Here is a 5770-nt window from a genome sequence, read left to right on the forward strand (position 1 = left end):
TAAGAAAATGTTTTGGCCTCCATCTCTCTTCTTGTCTCTTGAGTGAGCTTCTCCTTGTGCATTCTGTGTGTGTTCGATGCAGCATCTTGAGCAAGTCCCCCCACCACACGTGATTCTTGACACCTTTTGGATGTCTTTATCCAAGTTATGGTTGGTCCATCTCTTTAGTATTATAGATTCTATTCTGGAGATATATGCTTCCACTCGGTCTCTAGAGGACTGACTTAAGATTTAAGTTCATGAAGTCCTCTCACATCCTCTCTTCAAAACCTTCACGCCTAAATTTGGTGAGAAATGCCACGTTTAGGTCATCCCATGTGTCAAAAGTTTCTGTTGCTTGTTTGTCATACCATTGAAACGTCCTATCTTTAAAAGTGACGAGGAATATCACCAACCAATGCTTTGGGATTCTGGCATTATTGGCTACGCACGCTACTATAAACTTGCAAGTTGAGTGATCTCCTCAACTCCATAAACTTATGATTGTAGGCCTCTAAGAAAAACTCCCTTCTGGATGTCTTATCCTCGAATTGTTTTTAGTTCTTGATTTTGATATTTGTGGACCCCTTGGGCTTCCTTAATCTAGCCGATTTTTGTGAGATTAAAGGTACTTGTGCTTGACAACTTATGGCACTCTATTTTCTAGGTCTTAGTAATTGGTTTTCTAATTTGATTGTGTTAATATGCAAGCAATTGTGTTGATGATGGATGTTCTCTCAAGGTTACTAAATATTTCTTAGTCAATGAAGTGTGTGGGCTCTCTTTAGTTTGGTTCAAATTATGCTAAGATCCTAGCAAGTTGGCTTTGATAGGGGATATTGGCTCAACTACATTAATCTTTGATAGGGGGTATTGGCCCAACTACATTAATCTTTGGGCACTTATGGTTCACGGTTATGCTTGCTTGTAGTAGTTGGCATAATTTTTCATCTTTGAGTTTGATCCTTGGTCTTATGCACACTTGAGGGTATCATAAAATTGATGTAGTAGTCTCCAGCCTTGCACAGTGGTGGCTAGTATGTGTATATGTAAATGGAGATGTGATCCAAAGTGACCAAAAAAACCTTAAATTGCTAGGTGAGGTGAGAATCTAGCATCTAATCCTAATGTGCTTTGAGAAAATGTAGTGGACTTAAGATAGGATTTGGTCCAATAGGTGTTTCTAAAGATTCAATGACCCTAAATGCAGTGCACGAATCCTAGGCATGTCTACAAGAACAAATGGAACTAAAAGTGCTCCTAAGATCCTACGTATGAAAGCTCTATGTGACCTAGGGATTCCGAAGGTGCGAACTATCCGTATCTATAGTGGAATGTAGGTTGTCTAAGAGTGAAGCGCCCTAAGTGAGTGTGCATGTACACAGAAATGTGCAAGAGGCTTGCCCAAGTGGGATGCAAGAAATCCAAGTTTGGTATAGTTGGACCTATTGTTGAGTGCCTAAGTCTACGGTGTCAGTGTGGCGTAGGCAGAGTAGAATCTAACCTAGGAGATGAAGATGGTGTGTTCCTATTGTGCGAGGCTTGTGAGGGCCTAATTGAGCTCTAGGTTGCGTTTAAGGAATGTGCCTACGAAGTAGGATACATATAATCTAAGGGTGTACCAATTAAGTGTCTAAGCGCACGCTAGGTTAGGACTGGGAGGTGTGCAGCAAAATGTGCCCTGGGTCAAAGTGAACGGTTTTACTAGTGTTGTGAGACAGTGAGTACAGCTAGGGTCCTAGATTCAAAAGAGTGACTAAGGGAAGGGAGTTTTAACCTAGCCCGTGAGTTGATGTGACTCTAAGTGTGCTTGTTGAGCTAAGGATGCAGTACGTGGTTATGTGTGCTAAGTGTGAGCAAGGATGTGCTCGCCCTAAGGTGCACTTGTGCTGCCTGAGTGGAAATGGGGTGCGAAGGGGTTGGTACGTGTGTCTGGGGGGGAGCGCGTTTTCCTATTCTATGCACTTAACACGAGGAGTGACCGTGTATGTGTAGGGAAATGCCTAAAGGCCAGTATTAATGCGCGTTGCACCGTACATTACTTTATGACCTTATGACGACCCTATCCTATGGGACGGTGTTTGCCTTAAGCGTGTGAGACGAAAGAAGGATGTTGTGCACCTAGGTGTGGGCGCACTTGTGAAGACCTTAAGTAGTCGTAGGGCCATAATGGCCTACAGAAGTTGGGCTATGTCCTAGAAGCATGTTGCGAGGCTGTCTACTCCCTCGGTGGGCGCACCTACGTCTATGTGATAGTAATAAGGGCGAGTGTGTGAGACCAGTGAGAATCGGACCGTGTGTACATGTGCGAGTGAGGCTTTTGTGCACTCTCGTGCTTCCATGTGCACGTGCACCTATGTGTCCATGTGGGAGCCACAGAACCGGCTCAAAGCCGCATAAGTGGCTAAAACAGGACTTGGCAGGAGCTCACTAATTTGCTAATAACTTACTTGGCACCGATTATTTATTGTCAAGGGTATGGCAAGTTGGGCTATGTCCTAGAAGCATGTTGGGCTATGTCCTAGAAGCATGTTGCGAGGCTGTCTACTCCCTCGGTGGGCGCACCTACGTCTATGTGATAGTAATAAGGGCGAGTGTGTGAGACCAGTGAGAATCGGACCGTGTGTACATGTGCGAGTGAGGCTTTTGTGCACTCTCGTGCTTCCATGTGCACGTGCACCTATGTGTCCATGTGGGAGCCACAGAACCGGCTCAAAGCCGCATAAGTGGCTAAAACAGGACTTGGCAGGAGCTCACTAATTTGCTAATAACTTACTTGGCACCGATTATTTATTGTCAAGGGTATGGCAAGTTGTTTCACATAAAACCGTTTTCCGAAGGATTGTCTGAACTGTTTTTCACGGTGATGAGAGGGCCCCGGGGGAAAAGGGTGTGCAGCACAATCCGACCTGCCGGATTCGAACCAGCGACCTAAGGATTACAATGTTCGACCACTACAGTCCTCCGCTCTACCAACTGAGCTAAGGTCGGGCTTGTCAGGAGTGGGATTTGAACCCACGCCCTTTCGGACCAGTACCTGAAACTGGCGCCTTAGACCGCTCGGCCATCCTGACTGCGCGATGCAAGCGGGCAACCGGCACGGCCTGGCGTTCACCCCCTCAAAGAGTCCATCGCCATCACACAACTCTCCAAGGCATGTATCTGTGAGACGGGAGCTGCCTCCCCCGGAAAGGGCTCTCTCTCTCTCTCTCTCTCTCTCTTGTGTTTTCTCGTGTGGCGCATTTGCTCGGCAAAGTATTGCATGTTCACTTCATCTCGGAAATGAAAGCACGCGTTCTCTGCGGCGGACGGTGGCTCGTTATGAATGGTTTCAAATGCTGGCTTAATCTCTCGGAAGCGAATGCTATGAGATGTTCGTTAGGAGTGAGCACATAGGTTGTGGGCTCATTCTTTGTTTCTGAATAGATTTGCAAAATAGAAGATTCTCCCCTATTTTGATGAGAATGGAACCCTAATGATTGGAGGATTCTCGAATAGATAGAGACTCCTATTGAAACTCTTTCCCGCTAATCCCACTGCAAAAGGGAACAATGATTCAACTTGCTGCCGATGCACCCAATTCCTATACTCGAGCAGCAGCAGCAGCAGCAAGTCTAATTGGGCCAAGGCAACCACCAAGGGATGCAAGAACAAGTTGGAGCGCTGACACGATCACGGCCACTAGCCTGTTGAAATTTCCTCGATGCATGACCTACTTTTGCATGAGAGGCGCTTTAGGACAAATCCTACCTCGATAGAACTCAAATGTTTGTTTATCCAAACCCTCGTCTCCCTACCATCTTCTTCATTAATACTTGCCCATTTTTATGCGCTATAAGGCACACTACACATTAATACTTGATCCTTTTTCCTGCCATAATTGCCTGAAAATCTTTAGATCTCATCCATAGAACATCAAAACAACATCATACTCCCAAATTTGTGACGAATAGTCTTCATGAATGATACCTTCAAACAACTGCACTATTCTAGATTTATCCTCTTTTTCTCCAAATTTTACAACATGCGGAATTATGTCTTCAATAAGTCCAGGTATCGGTCATTGAAGTACATAACATTTCCGATTCTCACGTATGAGTTTCATATGTCATCAATAAGTCCTGCTATAACAGGTGTCACGTAAGGCAAGAGAAAGGTTCTACAAGAGAAGGGAACATAATTTATCACAACCCTCCCAATAAGAAAGACCCAGAGGATCAATGGGATCAACCCATACATAATGCTTCGATACAAAGGGTCCATAGCTAGTATAGAAATTTCTTGGTTAATGTAAAACTATAATGTAGGGTAGAATATGTAAGGATAACGAATCTGGCTTAATCTTACTTGAGTTTTCTAGTTAACCTATATAGTGCTAAATCGACCAAGGGCTAGTACAGAGACCAAGTGTCTGTAGTTCAGTTAAATATCCCCTCATTTAAATTTGAATCGTGTAGCATAATTTTTAAAAAAATGAAAAATAAGAATAAATTTCCATTAAAGAATAGATGATTGATGTCAATACGGTGTACAAATTTAGGAATATTGATTTAAAAAGCATCCTTGGGTATGCCTGCCTATCACAGTATCTTCATAGATAGCATATAGTGGGTCATGGCACACAAGAAAATAGGTCTTCTCATCATCCAACATCATTATCTAGTCATATACATATAACTTGCTAATCAATGGTACAACTGTAGCCTATGACCACTAGTCATGCATAAGATTGGCATAGACCATAATATCGGAACTTATCAAGATTAATTCATGTTCTACATTCCCTCAATTTTTACAAATGGTTAAGTGTCACTCTAAATCTCTACACATTTTCATTTATTCACTAGGTGAGGACTGAAGGGGTCAAGCATGATTATAGCTAGCCCCTGGACTTTCATAAAAACTTGCAGTCTAACTCTACAGACTTTACACCGGTGTATGTGCATGTGCCTTATTAGCTAGTAGTCGCGCTGAGATACAATCACAAAGCAACTTTTGCAATCATCCAATTAAGTTTCTACGAGGGCAAATAAGGATACCATTATCACATACGTTAGTTTATGAAAGAATATACCAAGATATATGGTAAGAAAATAGTATCAACCATGGAAGTCCATGCAAGTTCATAAATAATTATTTTTGACTCATTGAGATGCCATTATTCACATCTAAAAATGTAAAATTTTTAAAAATTATAGAGTGTGAAAGCGATATTAACGAGAGCAAGAAGAACGAGTCTTCTAAAGCTAGAAGTTATAGTCAAAACTTGTGTAAAATGTGATAAGTAGAATGTAGCAAAATGACCGAAGAATCGCAAATACAGTCCTTGCAAGGGTTGTAAGAGATGTTGAAAACTACTTGTAAAGCCAAAAAACTATGTTTATGTGAAACAAGATACAAAATACTACACAAATTGTCAAGATGTAAGTCCACTTCAAAAGACACAACAATCTAAAGAGTTCGATACTCATGGACGAGAAGCTTGTAGAGAGGGATAGAACAAAGGCTATGATACCAATTGTTGAAAACAATGGCAAGAGAACAAGTAAAATGTGATGAGCAAGGATGGATGAGCAATAAGAAGCTCACATTCTACTATTTAACATTTTAAAAGAGAGGTGGATGCAAAAGGTTAGTATAAAACCCTTAACTAGGCTAGGGTAAAGTGTGGATTTTTTACCCGAGGGATAAGACCTCTTAAGGAGGGAGAAAAGCTTGATGGTCCTGAGTCTATTCACACACATCACTACCATAGTACATCTTGTACGTTCATCTAAATCATAGAAGTCTC

The 5770-nt window shown here is 42.1% G+C and overlaps 2 non-coding genes across 2 annotated transcripts; both read right to left on the minus strand.

Annotated features, from left to right (window-relative positions):
- Window positions 1-2882: 2882 nt before the first annotated feature.
- Window positions 2883-2970, minus strand: TRNAY-GUA (transfer RNA tyrosine (anticodon GUA)). The gene is given in 2 exon segments: window positions 2883-2918; window positions 2934-2970. It is a non-coding gene; the product is annotated as a tRNA-Tyr (tRNA).
- A 3-nt stretch (window positions 2971-2973) lies between these two features.
- On the minus strand, window positions 2974-3053 carry TRNAL-CAG (transfer RNA leucine (anticodon CAG)). The gene has a single exon. It is a non-coding gene; the product is annotated as a tRNA-Leu (tRNA).
- Between the last annotated feature and the right edge of the window lie 2717 nt (window positions 3054-5770).

The sequence above is a fragment of the Lygodium microphyllum genome, chromosome 5 (genome assembly GCF_053477565.2).
Source record: "Lygodium microphyllum isolate KBCC chromosome 5, Lygodium_microphyllum_v1.1.10, whole genome shotgun sequence".
Lineage (NCBI taxonomy): Eukaryota > Viridiplantae > Streptophyta > Polypodiopsida > Schizaeales > Lygodiaceae > Lygodium > Lygodium microphyllum.